At 42.3% G+C, this 16,500-nt stretch overlaps 1 pseudogene; it reads left to right on the top strand.

Moving 5' to 3' along the window:
- Positions 1-16,500, top strand: part of LOC115160068 (cAMP-specific 3',5'-cyclic phosphodiesterase 4D-like) — a 359,418-nt pseudogene that overhangs the window by 274,849 nt on the left and 68,069 nt on the right.

Raw genomic sequence — 16,500 nt, 5'->3', positions numbered from 1 at the left:
TAATGTTTGTAAACAAAGTCCTTCTGGTAGTTCCAGGTTTCAAGCGTCGGAAAGTCTAGGTCCAAGAGGCTTCTAAACAGCTTCTACCCCCAAGCCATAAGACTCCTGAACATCTAATCAAAAGGCTACCCAGACTATTTACATTGCCCCCCACCCCCCTTCATTTACACTGTTGCTACTCTCTGTTGTTATCATCTATGCATCAATCACTTTAATAACTCTACCTACATATAGCTATTACCTCAACTAACCGGTGCCCCCCCCCCCCCCCCCCCCCCCCCCCCCACACACATTGACTCTGTACCGGTACCCCCCTGTATATAGTCTTGCTATTGTTATTTTACTGCTGCTCTTTAATTACTTGTTACTTTTATTTCTTATTCTTATCCGTATTTTTAACTGCATTGTTGGTTAGAGGCTGTAAGTAAACATTTCACTGTAAGGTCTACCTACACCTGTTGTATTCGGCGCATGTGACTAATTCAATTTGATAGCTGGACTAGAGAACGCATAGAAATGCATTGAAAACCATATGCAGACCACCACCGTACTAGCTAGATTATCTAATGAATAATTCATATACAACATTTATATAAATTATCAACACTACTCTCTTGTTGACAAGCCTCAATTTGTCTAGGTTTTAGCTAGATGGTTAGTTTGCTTCATTCATGGAGGTTATGCTAACTAGCTACAAAGCTAACGTTAGCTAGCCCATCTGTAGCCCCCGACTACCTAGCTAGCTAACGTTAGCTAACCCATCTGTAGCCTCCAACTACCTAGCTAGCTAACGTTAGCTAGCCCATCTGTAGGCTCTAACTACCTAGCTAGCTAACGTTAGCTAGCCCATCTGTGGGCTCCAACTACCTAGCTAGCTAACGTTAGCTAACCCATCTGTAGCCTCCAACTACCTAGCTAGCTAACATTAGCTAGCCCATCTGTAGCCTCCAACTACCTAGCTAGCTAACGTTAGCTAGCCCATCTGTAGGCTCCAACTACCTAGCTAGCTAACGTTAGCTAGCCCATCTGTGGGCTCCAACTACCTAGCTAGCTAACGTTAGCTAGCCCATCTGTAGCCTCCAACTACCTAGCTAGCTAACATTAGCTAGCCCATCTGTAGCCTCCAACTACCTAGCTAGCTAACATTAGCTAGCCCATCTTACCTAGCTAGCTAACATTAGCTAGCCCATCTGTAGCCTCCAACTACCTAGCTAGCTAACATTAGCTAGCCCATCTGTAGCCTCCAACTACCTAGCTAGCTAACGTTAGCTAGCCCATCTGTAGCCCCCAAGCTAGCTGAGTTCCAGTTATGGTCTCGTTGTTTTTCTGCTATTTTGTTTGCCAGTGGGAGCGCTAGCTAGCTAGATATTCCTGCCTCAGCTGGTGGCATTGCATTGGTTATCTTGCCAGCACGCATGGATGAATGCAGATGTAAGTCATATAATGTTAGCAAGCAAAGACTAATTTTCAATTCATAAACTGGCTTGGAAGATACAACAGCACACAAATAGTTCCTTAGCCGATGCTGATGCTGGTTCTATAGCCTGCCATAGATGAGTTGAGGTTAGGCTTCGAGGTTATCAGAAAGTGTCTGCCATAAACCGTAGCCTACATGTCGACATGTAATCATCGCAATTTGAGAGTTAATGTTATACACAGAAAATAACAATCTCTGTTTAAAATACTTTATTATTGCTTGACTGTGATGTCCTTCACACGGGGTATCATATTATTACTTGTTGTTTATTGCAAACAAACAGTTTTGGACGTGGCACACTAACCTCACATAGGCAGGTAATTAATGTAGTGGCTCACTACTGTCATCTGCTGGATAATTTAGAGATTATACCATGAAATAGCACTGTGCCATTTACAATGGTTCATGTTATTGAAAAGTTGATTTTGCCGGCTCCTTACCGTACTGTCAACTACAATATGCGATTACTGATTTGTAAAGACTGAGCACAACCATGCACAGGACGCAACTTTTGCCACCCATAATTAAACTTGCTCGCTATTGTAACATCATGGTGATCTCTCGTATACTCTGCTGCTACCACATTACAGCCAGGCCTAGTTTAATGCTGTATACTCTGCTGCCTGCTACCACATTACAGCCAGGCCTAGTTTAATGCTGTATACTCTGCTGCCTGCTACCACATTACAGCCAGGCCTAGTTTAATGCTGTATACTCTGCTGCCTGCTACCACATTACAGCCAGGCCTAGTTTAATGCTGTATACTCTGCTGCCTGCTACCACATTACAGCCAGGCCTAGTTTAATGCTGTATACTCTGCTGCCCGCTACCACATTACAGCCAGGCCTAGTTTAATGCTGTATACTCTGCTGCCCGCTACCACATTACAGCCAGGCCTAGTTTAATGCTGTATACTCTGCTGCCCGCTACCACATTACAGCCAGGCCTAGTTTAATGCTGTATACTCTGCTGCCCGCTACCACATTACAGCCAGGCCTAGTTTAATGCTGTATACTCTGCTGCCCGCTACCACATTACAGCCAGGCCTAGTTTAATGCTGTATACTCTGCTGCCCGCTACCACATTACAGCCAGGCCTAGTTTAATGCTGTATACTCTGCTGCCCGCTACCACATTACAGCCAGGCCTAGTTTAATGCTGTATACTCTGCTGCCCGCTACCACATTACAGCCAGGCCTAGTTTAATGCTGTATACTCTGCTGCCTGCTACCACATTACATGGCAGTGAGGCCAAGGCAAGCCCTGCAGGGAGCTCATTCACTAATGAGCTTATGAAGGAAGTAGGGCACTAGGGCCTTTGCACCACAGGCAAAAGAAGGAGAGTCTGGTTAGAGAGAGCAAGACAGAGAGAGAGATGTAGAGAGAGGGGGACAGAGAGAAAGAGAGAGAGAGCAAGAAATTTTTTTTTGAGAGCTTTAGGCGTTTTTCGAGCTTGTCCAGGAAATGCAACAGAATTAGTCATTCAGCAGCCTTGTATTCTGACACACACTCAGCCTCCCCCTGCAGTGTCGCTTCCAGTCCTCTCCCTGAGGTCTGTCATGGAACCCCTGGACCACACGTTCTGGACCTCTGGACTGTGCCCTTGGAATCCTGTGCCCCCTGACCAGGTCTCAGGCCGAGGCACCAAGCGAAAACGCTTTCTCAAATCGTACAGGTAGGACCCCTTGTTGCCGGGGGTTACCAGGTTGTTTTTTTGTTGTGAAGCGCACAGTGCTCCACTCTCGATCTAGTCAGTTATACACTGCAGAGGAAAACAATATGTTTTTTGGGGAGGCACATTTAGGAGTATTGATTCATGTGCATTGTCCATGTCAAATACGTTGAATAGAGTCAAGTAAAGAAGTAGGGAGGCTTCTGAAATTGTACAGGTGTAATTGTGTTGCTTTGCCTCTCCTTGGTGCTCTTTGTTTTAATACAATACATTTGGTGGTTTATCTTAAACTGGTGTTTGTCTCTCATAACAGTGGAAATTGCTTGTGAAAGTCCCCATATCACTGCTGTTGTGATGGGGACAGGGGTTTTAGCGATAGCTTGCATTGCCAGAACACAGTCCTAGCTTCTCTGATTATGTACCTCATGTTGTTGTCAAATGCTGTTCTCAGCTTCTCCACTTCCTAAGCTCTGGTATTGTACAGCTTAGTGAGGTGAGCTCTTAGGTCACACGCTGTCCTAACAACCGCTTACTACAGCACTTCATGACATTCAGGTGAACCATACAGAGGGTTATGGTACATGATGTTGCAGTGTGTTTATCGGCAGATCATATCTAACAGTGATTGTTCAATGTCTTAGTACAGTGTTTTCTAATCCTGGTTCTGGTCCTGGAGACCCAAAGGGGTGAGTACAGATTTACCACCTAGCACAACCACTAACACACCTGATTCAAATAAACAAAGGCTTGATGATGAGACTAGTTGAATAAGTTGAATCGGGTGTGTTAGTGCTAGAGGGCAAAAACTAATGTGTACCCATTTGGATCCCCGCGACCAGGATTGGGAAACACTGGCTTAGTGGTTTGGACCTGGTCCCAGATCTGTTTGTGATGTGTGGAGGAATGGAGGAACTTAACAACAGGGTGTCCCTCGATGGAGGGGCTTAACAACAGGGTGTCCCCCGATGGAGGGGCTTAACAACAGGGTGTCCCTCGATGGAGGGGCTTAACAACAGGGTGTCCCCCGATGGAGGGGCTTAACAACAGGGTGTCCCTCGATGGAGGGGCTTAACAACAGGGTGTCCCTTGATGTTGGGGGTTAACCTGGCATAAACTGGAAGTCCCATGGGGGTGATCCGTTCAGTACTGATAACAAACCTGGCTGAGAAGTCCATGCAGTGCACGCAACCAGACAGACGATTTCTCAATGAAGTGTCAACTCTGTTAATGTGGGACATGCTGCTGTATATACAGTATCAAATGCACTTCTGAAAGAACTACAAAGAAACCCACTATCTGTAAAAAAAATCTTGAATAATTGTGCCATCCATAAAACCAAATACTTTAAGACTTTTAGTCAAGTAGTATTAACTTCTTTACTTTTACTCAAGTATGACAATTGAGTACTTTTTCCACCAACAAAACGGTCCAAGCTGCTTAGCATTAAATTGTCTACTAAATGACCATACTGTAGGCTGTGTGATGCAATCAGATGAGATTGTCTTTTCCAGAGCAACTTGCAGTAGTGCTGTGCTACCTAGTACCTACTGGATAGCGATTGCAGTCTCAACTCTATGGCATTGTTGGCATCATCCTGCAACCAACTGAGCAAACAGGGCAAAACATGTGTTTGATGATGCATTGTGGGAAAACTAAGCTGCAAATATACGGTGCATTCAGTCAGGTTGGATGGGGAGCGTCGCTTGTCCCGAAGACTTGTCCCAAAGCCACTCCTGTGTTGTCTTGGATGTGTGCTTGGGGTCGTTGTCCTGTTGGAAGGTGAACCTTTGCCTGAGGTCCTAAGTGCTCTGGAGCAGGTTTTCATCAATGATCTAAATCTTACTGTACTTTGCTCTGTTCATATTTCCCTTGATTCTGACTAGTCTCGCAGTCCCTGACGCTGACAAACATCCCCACAGCATGATGCTGCCACCACCATGCTTAACCATAGGGATGGTATTGGCCAGGTGATGAGTGGTGCCTGGTTTCCACCAGACGTGATGCTTGGAATTCAGGCCAAAGAGTTTAATCTTGGTTTCATCAGACTAGAGAATCTTGTTTCTCATGGTCTGAGAATCCTTTAGGTGCCTTTTGGCAAACTCCAAGCGGGCTGCCATGTGCCTTTAACTGAGGAGTGGCTTCCGTCTGGCCACTCTACCATAAAGGCCTGATTGGAGGAGTGCTGCAGAGATGGTTGACCTTCTGGAAGGTTCTCTCATCTCCACAGAGGAATTCTGGAGCTCTGTCAGAGTGACCATAGGGCTCTTGGTCACCTCCCTGACCAAAGCTCTTCTCCCCCGATTGCTCAGTTTGGCCGGGCGGCCAGCTCTAGGAAGAGTCTTGGTGGTTCCAAACTTCTTCCATTTAAGAATGATGGAGGCCACTGTGTTCTTGGGGACCTTCAATGCTGCAGACATTTTTTGGTACCCTTTCCCAGATCTGTGCCTCGACACAATCCTGTCTCGGAGCTCTGCGGACAATTCCTTTGACCACATGGCTTGGTTTTTGCTTTGACATGCACTGTCAACTGTGGGACCTTATTTAAACAGGTGTGTGCCTTTCCAACTCATGTCCAATCAATTGAATTTACCACAGATGGACTCCAATCAAGTTGTAGAAACATCTTGAGGATGATCAATGGAAACAGGATGCACCTGAGCTCAATTTCAAGTCTCATAGCAAAGGGTCTGAATGCTTACGTAAATAAAGGTATTTCATTTATTTATGTTTTAATTCACTTGCAGAATGTTATAAAATCTGTTTTCGCTTTGTCATTATGGGGTATTGTGTGTATGTAACACTGTAGGTTCTGTCCCTCTCTTCGCCCCAACCCGGGCTCGAACCAGGGACCCTTGCACACATCAACAACTGAAACCAACCGAAGCATCGTTACCCATCGCGCCACAAAAGCCGCGGCCCTTGCAATGCAAGGGGAAACCCTACTTGAAGTCTCAGAGCGAGTGACGTCACTGATTGAAATGCTATTAGCGCGCACCACCGCTAACTAACTAGCCATTTCACATCGGTTACATGTAGATTGGTTGAGAAATAAATAAAAAAAATACATTTTAGAATAAGGCTGTAACGTAACAAATTGTGGAAAAAGTGAAGGGGTCTGAATACCTTCCGAATGCACTGTATGAGTATTGCGCTCAGTTGTGGTTACATGGTTTGTGATAGCATTTTGTGATAAAGGTTTCAATGGTAGTGTGAAGGCATTGGTCATACTTCCAGAGAAAGATTAGGCTTGTTTCAAACTGGAAACTTTAACCAACCCGGAGCTGTTGCAAGCTGTCTGAAAATGCCACAACGTCAAAATCATCTAGTTACTGTAAGAGGCTAAGAGCACATGTTCTCATTTGGAGAGTGCGAAAAGCAGAAGTATATTTAAATGTGGTGGTGTGATAGTGAGAAAGAGAAGATTGTCTGACCCATCTTTCTTTCCATCCTTCCCACCACCATTTCATTGATGCTGGGATTGAATAACAGAGCTCACAGGATCATGAGAGCATAAACTGCATGTCCTTCGTAAAGTCCTAAAACATTTCAATTAAACATTTGCTTAGCATAAAGTAAATTGTTGCAGTATGTGCAAAACGAAAGAACCCAGACTAAACCACCATAAAACATGTTGATGGCGTAAGCCATATGTTCAAGTTGAATAAAACGTCTGATATTGCTATAAAGAGGACGCCTATAGTGTGCTGTTTTTACTCATTGAGTGTTCATCAGTGGAACTTCCTTTATTTTGTGGTGAGAAACTATTTGAGGAACTGGTTTCATAATGATTTACCAAACCAATAGTGTGCAAGCTGCAATTCGGGGCCTCCAGCTAGCACAGCAGACGGGAGGCTAGGGCAACACTGTGTACTAGCTAGCTTTATAGTTAGTGAAACTGTGTACTAACTAGCTTTATAGTTAACGACACTGTGTGCTAGCTAGTTTTATAGTTAACGACACTGTGTACTAGCTAGTTTTATAGTTAACAACACTGTGTACTAGCTAGTTTTATAGTTAACGACACTGTGTACTAGCTAGTTTTATAGTTAACGACACTGTGTACTAGCTAGTTTTATAGTTAACGACACTGTGTACTAGCTAGTTTTATAGTTAGTGAAACTGTGTACTGACTAGCTTTATAGTTAACGACACTGTGTACTAGCTAGTTTTATAGTTAACGACACTATGTGCTAGCAATCTTGCTAGTTAGCTAGCACACAGTGTCACTCCCACCCCTGCCTGTCCTTCGCTCCTGCTTGCCCGAACACCTGCCCTCGCCGTCGTTAACAGAACTGCGGGAAAACAGTTCCCAACAGGTGGGGGTGAAGGACACTGTCTACCGGTGTACACCTAGCTACCATTGTCGTCCCTGCCCCTTATGTGGGGTTTATTGGCAGCTGGCATCCAGCGTTATTGTGCAATAACGCCAAGTACTGTATTGGAGCACCCCCACCTTCCACCTGTCCTAACTTAAAAATGGACCAATAGAAGTGTCAGGAATGCCGACGTGCAGGAATGCCCACTTGCAGGCACGCCCCAAATTGTGGGCCACAATTGCACCCTTCTCAAACCTCACAATAATGTCTTAAAGGTGCAATAGGCAGAAATCGCTCCGCCATTTCTTAGTTGCTAAAATTCTATTAGTTTGCCTAATTTCAGTTTATGTGACAAAACAAGCAATACATAGTGAAGACAATCATTGTACCATCTTAACCGCTGTGAAATAAATGTTCAATAACCAAAAATATTGTATTTTCAGCTGTTTGAAGCTGGTGTACAAACCTGAAATTAAAAAAACAACAACTTAAGAATGGGAAGCATAGAAATAGTGCACATAGAACATATCTACCGCTTCTTAGACTTGCTTTCAATGATAATTACAGATCTATAGCGCACATTTCTATGTGAATTTGGTCAGTTCGCCCAAAAAGTGACATATTGCAGCTTTAAGTCATGTAAAATAATCATCTGAGCGGTAGAGCTCCGCTTACATTTTGACAGTCATCTTGACTCATAAAATGGTTGGTGTCCACTGATTTAGAGTAATACAATGGCTTTCCTTGTAATACTATGGATGTCAGAGCCGTCTTTTACCTTCCGCTGAGGCAAGATGATATGACGATGTGATGTTCATTTTACATCTCATTATTTTTTTGTGATATAGCCTAAAACTAAAAAGACTCCAAGCATGTCCAAGCACCAACATTGAAGCTAGTGTAGGCAAGAGGTGCATTTAGGCCGACCTAGAGCAGGAGAATGTTAGGATCACATTCAGATTAATGTTAGGAGTGAGGCTTAAATTCTGTGCTGTTGTAGTCTTAAAGGCTTCATTGGGAGAATGCCATAATTCAGTGTTTCAAGTAGTTATATATTTCCTTATTTTACCACAAGAGGGCCTCATTTTCATGTTTTGTGCATTTCACAACAGAAGAGATGTGCTATCAGGCTGTACTGTCCCCTCACTCTGAGTGTATGACATTCCAGGAAATTAGGCATTTCTATCAATTATTTTGTCCTTTCTGAAATAATTTGATGTTGTGCTGGGAGTACATGATCCAATTCCCACCTGATATTAATGAAACATTACATATTTTATTTTAAATATATTTCAAATCATATCATATAATACAATGATTGCATGTAGTAACTGCATATTAGTTGATCAAGTGCATCATCTTATACCCTGAAGTAATGTCACGTACTGTGTGCACTCTAACCGAGACCCACAGACAAAAGCCACCCTTTCTACAGTACCACGTCACAGAGGGACACACAGTACAGTTACCCATGCAGTCACCCATCCCCCTGCTCATAGTAAAGGATGGAAACAGACTTTACGCTTCACAACAAACCCACAAGGCAGATCTGTCCAACCGACCTGACATCCCTTTGTAAAAAATAATCTCTTTTTATGGTTTGAGTGCTGGTTACCGCATTGGTTCTCTCTCTCACTTTTTCTCTCTCTCTCTTTTTTCTCTCTCTCTCCCTCTCTCTTTCTTTTCTCTCTCTCTCGCTCTCTCTCTCCCTCTCTCTTTCTTTTCTCTCTCTCTCTTTTCTCTCTCTTTTTTTAACCTCTCTTTCTCTCGCTCTCTCTTTTTCTATTTTTCTCTCTCTCTCTCGTTCTCTTTTTTCTCAATCTCTTTCTATCTTTCTCTCTCTCTTTGTTCTCTCTCTTTTTTGTTCTCTCTTTCTCTCGCTGTCTTTCTCTCTCTCTCTCAAATTCAAATTCAAGCTGCTTTATTGGCATGAAAAACATTGTGTCAATATTGCCAAAGCAACAATGTATACAATATACATTGTAATAAAATTATAAACAATAACAAATAATAATATAATATGGTAGTAAAAAATAATACAAAATTAAATACAAAAATAACAACAATATAGTAGAAATTTAATAAATATAAAAAGCTAAACATGGAAAATGAAACTATAACTAACTTATAACTAAATAACAGTCATCTTCACCATTACATCAGCACTACAACTACCATCATCATTACCACTACTATTACTACCACCACCATCATTAAACTGCTATCATTACCATCACCCTACTACCCATACCACTACTATTTGGAATGATAAACAACATTAATAATATAAATAACAATAATAGTAATAACAATAATACTAACAATAAGTAAGTTACTATTTACTATGCAGATGTTATTGTCTCTCTCTGTCTCTTTGTTCTCTCTCTTTCTCTCTCTCGCTCTCTCTCTCTCTTTGTTCTCTCTTTCGCTCTCTCTCTCTTTCTTGCTCACTTTCTCTCTCTCTCTTTCTCTCTTTCACTCTCTGTTCTCTTTCTCTCTTGTTTCTCTCTTTCTCTCTCTCTTTATCTCTCTCTTTCTCTCTTTCACTCTCTGTTCTCTTTCTCTCTTGTTTCTCTCTTTCTCTCTCTCTTTATTTCTCTCTCTTTCACCATCTCTGTCCTTTCTCGATCTCTCTCTCTTTCGATCTATCTCGCTCTTTCGCTATCTCTCGCTTTCTCTCTGTTATTTCTCTCTTTTTTCTCTCTTTCTCTCTCTCTCTTTCGATCTCTCACTCTCTCTTTTCTCTCTCTTTTTCTTTATTTCTCTTTCTCTCTCTTTCGCTCTCTCTCTTTTGCTATCTCTCTTTGTTCTCTCTTTCTCTCACTGTCTCTTTTCTCTCTTTTTCTCTCACTCTCCCGCTCTCTTTCTCTCTTTCTCTCTCTCTCTCTTTTCTCTCGCTCTCTTTCTCTCTCTTTCTCTTTCTCTCTCTCTCTCTTTGTTCTCTCTCTCTCTCTTTGTTCTCTCTCTCTCTCCCTCTCTCTCTTTCTCTCTCTCTCTTTGTTTTCTCTCTCTCTCAATTCAATTCCATTTTCTTTATTGGCATGACATAACAATGTACATATTGCCAAAGCTTACTTTGGATATTTACAATATGAAAATAATAAGAATCAAAATTGTCAACGGGACAACATTAACAACAGTAACCAAGAGTCAAAATAACCATACATTGAACGATAACAATAAGCATACAGTAGAGGAAATGTGCAGGTTGATTGGTCTGTCAGACACTGTCACTCAACTTATGGCAGGCAGCAATGTAGTGCGCTGCCAACCCACAGCTCTCTGCGTCCTCCCCCAACAGGGCGGGGTAGCCTACTCTCAGAGAGGTCTTTGAAACCTTGAATAAGGGTTTCAAACTTGGGGAAATGACACTCTCTAATTGTTTTATATTTTGACATTTTGTCAGGAAATGCAGCTCTGTCTCAGGTTCTGCTGTTGTGCAGTGGTTGCACAGCCTTTCCTTGACAGGGAGCCAGGTTTTCCTGTGTCTACCCTTCTCAATGGCAAGGCTGTGCTCACTGAGCCTGTACTTTGTAAAGGTTTTTCTAAGGTTTTGATCAGTAACCATGGTCAAATATTTAGCCACGGTGTACTGTCAATTTAGGGCCAGATAGCACTGCATTTTGCTTTGTGCTTGTGCTTGTGTTTCCCAATAAGCAATGTAGTTTTGTTTTGACTGTGTTGTAATTTGGTTTATTCTGATTGGTTGGATGTTCTGGTCCTGAGGCTTCAGTGTGTTACTAGAACAGGTTTGTGAGCTCAGCCCCAGGACCAGCTGGATGAGGGGACTCTTTTCTTTGCTCAGCTCTTGGCATTGCAGGGCTTGGTAATGGCATTGCAGGGCTTGGTAATCTCTCTCTCTCTTTGTTCTCTCGCTCTTTCTCTCTCTGTTCTCTCTCTCTCTTTGTTCTCTCTCTCTTTCGTTCTCTCTTTCTCTCTCGTTGTTCTCTCGCTCTCTTTATTTCTCTTTCTCTCGCTCTCTTTGTTCTCTCTCTCTTTGTTCTCTCTCTCTCTCTTTGTCTCTCTTTCTCTCTCTCTCCTTCGCTTTCTTTCTATCGCTCTCTCTCGTTCTCTCTCTCTTTGTTCTCTCTCTTTCACTCTCTCTCTCTTTTTCTCTCTGTCTTTGTTCTCTCTCTCAATTCAATTCAAGGGGTTATTAGCAAGGGGAAACATATGTTAACATTTTCAAAGCAAGTGAAGTAGATAATATACAAAAGTGAAATAAACAATAAAAACGAACAGTAAACATTACACTCACAGAAGTTGCAAAAGAATAAAGACATTACAAATGTCATAGTATGTGTATATACAGTGTTGTAACAATGTGCAAATGGTTAAAGTACAAAAAGGAAATAAATAAGCATAAATATGGGTTGTATTTATAGTGGTGTTTGTTCTTCACTGGTTGACCTTTTCTCGTGGCAACAGGTCACAAATCTTGCTGCTGTGATGGCACACTGTGGTATTTCACTCAGTAGATATGGGAGTTAATCAAAATCGGTTTGTTTTCGAATTCTTTGTGGATATGTGTCTCTAATATGGTCATACATTTGGCAGGAGGTTAGGAAGTGCAGCTCAGTTTCCACCTCATTTTGTGTGCAGTGTGCACATAGCCGGTCTTCTCTTGAGAGCCATGTCTGCCTACGGCGGCCTTTCTCAATAGCAAGGCTATGCTCACTGAGTCTGTACATAGTCAAAGCTTTCTTTAAGTTTGGGTCAGTCACAGAGGTCAGGTATTCTGACACTGTGTACTCTCTGTTTAGGGCCAAATAGCATTCTAGTTTACTCTGTTTTTTGTTAATTCTTTCCAATGTGTCAAGTAATTATCTTTTTGTTTTCTCATGATTTGTTTGGGTCTAATTGTGTTGCTGTCCTGGAGCTTGGTGGGGTGTATTTGTGTTTGTGAACAGAGCCCCAGGACCAGCTTGCTTAGGGGACTCTTCTCCAGGTTCATCTCTCTGTAGGTGTTGGTTTTGATATGGAAGGTTTGGGAATCGCTTCCTTTTAGGTGGTTGTAGAATTGAACTATTTTCACCTCCGGATGAAAAGCGTGATCAAAGTAAACTGCCTGCTACTCAGGCCCAGAAGCTAGGATATGCATATAATTGGTAGATTTGGATAGAAAACACTCTAAAGTTTCCAAAACTGTTAAAATAATGCCTGTGAATATAACAGAACTGATATGGCAGGCGACAACCTGAGAAATCCATCCATGAAGTGGAATTTTTTTATTTTTCTATTGAATTACTTTAAACATTTTTACATTTTTAGTCATTTAGCAGATGCTCTTATCCAGAGCGACTTACAGTAGTGAATTACATACATTTCATGCATTTTACATTTTTTTTGTACTGGCCCCCCGTGGGAATCAAACCCACAACCCTGGCGTTGCAAACACCATGCTCTACCAACTGAGCCACAGGGAGTCCTTTGAATGCCTCTACAGTATCCATTGACTTAGGACTCAAATTGCACTTCCTATGCCTTCCACTAGACGTCAACAGTCTTTAGAAATTGTTTCAGGCTTGTATTCTGAAAAATGAGGGAGTAAGACCAGTCTGAATGACTGGACCCTACAGTGTCACAGAGCTTTTTCATGCGCACGACCGAGAGCATGCCTTTCTTGTTTAGCACTGCATTTTGCTTTGTGTTTGTGCTTGTGTTTCCCAATAAGCAATATCGTTTTGTTTTGACTGTGTTGTAATTCGGTTTATTCTGATTGATTGGATGTTCTGGTCCTGAGGCTTCAGTGTGCTAGTAGAACAGGTTTGTGAACTCAGCCCCAGTACCAGCTGGAGGAGGGGACTCTTTTCTTTGCTCAGCTCTTGGCATTGCAGGGCTTGGTAATGATATGAGAGGGGGTATTACGTCCATTGTTGGAATGAGACCAAGGTGCAGCGTGGTAGGCGTACATTTTATTTTATTAACAATGACACCGGGAAAAACAACAAAATACGAAAACGAACGTAAAGCTACATGCAGTGCAGAAAGCAACTACACACAAACAAGATCCCACAATCACAGGTGGGAAAAAGGGCTGCCTAAGTATGATCCACAATCAGAGACAACGATAAACAGCTGCCTCTGATTGGGAACCATGCTAGGCCAACAAAGAAATAGAAACATAGATATGCCCACCTAAGTCACACCCTGACCTAACAAAATAGAGAATAAAAAAGGCTCTCTAAGGTCAGGGCGTGACAGGGGGTCACTGTATTTTAGATGTTTCCAAAACTTAATTGCTCTTTTTTGAGTTTTTATTATTAGTGGATATTGGCCTAATTCTGCCCTGCATGCATTATTTGTAGTTTTCCTCTGAAGATGTAGCAGAATCTTACAGAACTCTGCATGCAGGGTTTCAATGGGGTGTTTGTCCCATTTGATGAAATCTTGTTTTGCAAGTGGACCCCACACCTTGCTGCCACAGAGTGCAATTGGTTCAATGACATATTCATATTGTTCTTTCTCGCTCTCTTTCATTCTCTCTCTTTCTCTCTCGCTTTCTATCTCACTCTCTCTCTTTGTCTCTCACACTCTGTTTTTCTTTTTCTTTCTCATTTTCTCTCTCTCTCTTACTCTCTCAATCTCTCCCTCTCTCTCTTTCTCTCTTGTTCTCTTGATCTCTTTCTCAATTTCTCTCTCTCTTTCGCTATCTCTCTCTCTCTCGCTATAGCTCCCTCTCTCTTTCGTTGTCTCTCTCTCTCTTTTGCTATCTCTCTACTCTCTTTCGCTATCTCTCTCTTTCTCACTTTGTTCTCTCTTTGTTCTCTCTCTTTTCTCTCTCTCTCGCTTTCTCTCTCTCTTTCTCTCTCACGCTCTTTCTTTTCTTTCTCTCTCTTTCTCTTTTAATCTCTCCCTCTCTTTCTTTCTCTTTCTTTTTCTCTTTCTCTCGATCTCTCTCAATTTCTTTCTCTCTTTCTTTCGCTATCTCGCTCTTTCTCTCTCTTTTGCTATCTCTCTCTTTTGCTCTCTCTCTCTCTCTTTCACTATCTCTCTCACTCTTTTGCTATCTCTCTCTCTTGCTATCTCTCTCTCTTTTGTTATCTCTCTCTTTCGCTATCTCTCACACTCTCTCTCTTTCGCTATCTCTCTCTCTCTTTCGCTATTTCTCTCTCTTTCGCTATCTCTCTCTCTCTTTTGCTATCTCTCTCTCCTCTCTCTCTTTTGCTTTCTCTCTCTCGCTCTCTTTTTTCTCTCTTTTCTCTTTCTTTCTCTCTCTCTGTCTTGCAGTGCATGCTGGGAGTTTTTTGGAGTTTGAGTGTTTGGTGTGGAGGGCTCTGTCCTAACTAACTTTCTAGATTATTTTCTTGGTCTTTTCTTTCAATTTAATTTTTCTATGGTGGAGGGTTAATGCAATATTTGTTTTAGCGGTATCCCCAGTTTTTTCAAAGTTAGGGTGGAAGAGGACAGAGTAAGTTTCCTGGGGTTTGGAAGGTGTGGTGTGCGTGATGGCTTCTCAGCCTAGCGCGGAGGAGACGCTGTCGATACGGCATGGATTCAGGTGTGTTCCTGAGAATGGAGTTAAGGTGGAGGAGACGCTGTCGATACGGCGTGGATTCAGGTGTGTTCCTGAGAATGGAGTTAAGGTGGAGGAGACGCTGTCGATACGGCATGGATTCAGGTGTGTTCCTGAGAATGGAGTTAAGGTGGAGGAGACGCTGTCGATACGGCATGGATTCAGGTGTGTTCCTGAGAATGGAGTTAAGGTGGAGGAGACGCTGTCGATATGGCATGGATTCAGGTGTGTTCCTGAGAATGGAGTTAAGGTGGAGGAGACGCTGTCGATACGGCATGGATTCAGGTGTGTTCCTGAGAATGGAGTTAAGGTGGAGGAGGTTCTGCTCGCGGTCGGTCAACAGGTAGGACCTGAATTTATACATTCTGCTTCTAGAATGAACAAAGCTGTGGTTGTGTTCATGAAAAGAGCAAATTTGGTTGGCAGGCTAATTGCTAGCGGAATATTTGTAAGGGATGTGTTGGTGCCAGTTTCACCTCTCTCTACCCCTTTGACAAGAGTGGTTGTTGCAAATTTGCCTCCGTTTATTACGGATGATCAAATCAGGAAAGAGCTGAGTCGTTTTGGTAAGTTTGCTAGTGGTTTTCGTGTACTGTCGGCAGGTTTTCAGGCAGATGCCGTTAACCTCTTGCATCTAGACGTTCCGCTAGCGGTTACTAAATTACTCATCATAAACATTGACAAAATACATAACAATTATTTTAAGAATTATAGATACAGAACTCCTTTATGCAATCGCTATTTCAGATTTTAAAATAGCTTTTCGGCGAAAGCACATTTTGCAATATTCTGAGTACATAGCTCAGCCATCACAGGCTAGCTATTCAGACACCCGCCAACTTCGGGGCTCACTAAACTCAGAATTACTATTAGAAAAATTGTATTACCTTTGCTGTTCTTCGTCAGAATGCACTCCCAGGACTTCTACTTCAACAACAAATGTTGTTTTGGTTCCAAATAATCCATAGTTATATCCAAATACCGCCGTTTGTTCATGTGTTCAGGTAACTATCCAAATGGTGATGCGCGAGTGCATTTCGTGACAAAAAAATTCAAAATATTCCATTACCGTACTTAGAAGCATGTCAAACGCTGTTTAAAATCGATTTTTATGCTACTTTTCTCGTAAAATAGCGATAATATCCAACCGAGCAACGTTGTATTCATTCAATGGCTGAAAGAAAAAAATGGAGAAGTCTCGTGAATGCGCATCTCAGTCTCACTGTCCCCAGGCTGACCACTCACAAACAGAGCTGCTGTACTTTGCCCAGAGACAGCAGACACCCCATTCCACTTTCTGGCGGCTTTAAAGAGCCAATGGAAGCCTTAGAAAGTGTCACGTTACAGCACAGATGCTGTATTTTTGATAGAGATGCAACAGAAGGACAACAAATTGTCAGACAGGGCACTTCCTGTATGGAATCTTCTCAGGTTTTGGCCTGCCATATGAGTTCTGTTATACTCACAGACACCATTCAAACGGTTTTAGAAACTTTAGAGTGTTTTCCATCCAAATCTAC

This window comes from Salmo trutta, chromosome 23, assembly GCF_901001165.1.
Source record: "Salmo trutta chromosome 23, fSalTru1.1, whole genome shotgun sequence".
Lineage (NCBI taxonomy): Eukaryota > Metazoa > Chordata > Actinopteri > Salmoniformes > Salmonidae > Salmo > Salmo trutta.
The sequence above is the reverse complement of the archived record's forward strand: the minus strand, read 5'-3'. Positions and strand labels throughout refer to the sequence as shown.